The following is a 1657-nucleotide window of genomic DNA, read 5'->3' on the forward strand; positions in this document are numbered from 1 at the left end:
CCTGAGCACTTTGTCACACTGCTGGATGAAGTGAGATCAGATAGAGGATGAGTGAGGGGAGCAGAGCTCTTATTATCTCATCTTTACCTATTCCTCCCCTACCTCCTTCCTGTCTTCCCTGCTTCTCCTGGTGTGGATGGGGCTGCTGGAGTGTGATCAGGATGGGAGCAGCAGTGCCCTGGGATGATTCCCCTGCTTCCTGGGGCAGGAGATGAAGGCAGCCAGGGAAGCTGGGATCAGGGAACAACGCTCCCAAGCCCATTTCCTACCACGTTCCAGTCACACAGATCCAGCAGTTTCTGCCCCCTCCCTTTAATTTGGGCTTTCCACAGGGCAGAGTCCCTGATGAGTGACAGATAAGCTGTGGGATGTTTTGTCAAGACATTTGATTGCTACCTGGCTTAGGCAAATAAAGCATTTCAAAAATGATGCTAACATTAGCTCAGAAGAGTTCCAGACAAATCATGTGTCTCTACTACAGAAAAAAAACAACTTCAGCACTCTTGAGCCATCCCTCAGCTTAAATCTTGTTACAGGGGACTTGAAATTATTTTATATATTATAAATTTTATTGTTATTATTTTCACATGTTGTTTATTTTTTTTTCTCATATTCTGGTACCTGTGCTCATGACAAGGCTGAGGTTCTTTTGAGTTCTCCCTCTGCTTTAACTCACACTGGGCTTCTTTCAAGTGGCCTTTACGATTGTTCTCAGCTGCAATCATGAGCAAGTGGGTGGAAAACCCATCTCATTTAAAAAACAACAACCCACACACATTTGCTTCTGTTTGTCCCGGTTTGACCTTTCACTTTCCTGATATGCTGAGTTCTACTCCAAGTATTTCTCCATTAGAAAGGTGGAGAAAAGCATAAAGATTCATTTGTTTCAAGCAGGTTCATACAGCAGGTGCAAGTAAAAAATCAGGAGCGCAGAGAAAGTCCATAAACAAACACAGAAAGCTGGAATTCTGCTGGAATTCTGCTTCCCCACCTGTTCTTTCCACATTTCCATACAAGTTTCAGAGCAAAGTCCTCCATGCACTTGTTCACACATTCCTTTTTTAAAAAAGGAACAGCACAAGCCCAGAAAAGCTCCCCTCAGCCATTCCCCACCCCTTCCACAACCTCAAAATCAAAACTCTGAGACTGCCAGCGACTTTTTGGCCTTGGGAATCCAAAATGTGGCGCTGGCAGAGCTCCCTGGCTGCACATTCTGACCTGTCCCACACCGAGGAGCTCCCTAATCCTCCTGGCAGATATTGGAGGAGGTGTTTTTATCCCAGCAGAGCCTGTGGGACTGGGGATCATCTCCTCACTCCCTCATCCCTGCACTGCTCCAGCAGCCAGCCTCACCTTCCAGCTGCTGTGTCCTCAACACCTGCTTTATTTAATTATATATTATATATATTAACTCATATTATATATGAGTTAAATACCAAATCAACCCTCTTCCCACCCCCTGCCACCCCACACTATTTATTTAATAGTTAATTGTCAAAGCAGCCCTTTTCCCACCCCCTGCCACCCCAAACATTGCTTTATTTAATAGTTAATTAACAAATCAACCATCTTCCCACCCCGCAGTATTTATTTAATAGTTAATTGTCAAAGCAGTCCTTTTCCCACCCCCCTGCCACCCCACACTATTTATTTAATA

At 44.6% G+C, this 1657-nt stretch overlaps 1 protein-coding gene across 9 annotated transcripts in view; it reads right to left on the bottom strand.

Moving 5' to 3' along the window:
- PPFIBP2 (PPFIA binding protein 2) overlaps window positions 1-1657 on the bottom strand; it is a 100092-nt gene that overhangs the window by 97698 nt on the left and 737 nt on the right. The gene's annotated exons all lie outside the window — the stretch shown is intronic.

This window comes from Parus major, chromosome 5, assembly GCF_001522545.3.
Source record: "Parus major isolate Abel chromosome 5, Parus_major1.1, whole genome shotgun sequence".
Classification (NCBI taxonomy): domain Eukaryota; kingdom Metazoa; phylum Chordata; class Aves; order Passeriformes; family Paridae; genus Parus; species Parus major.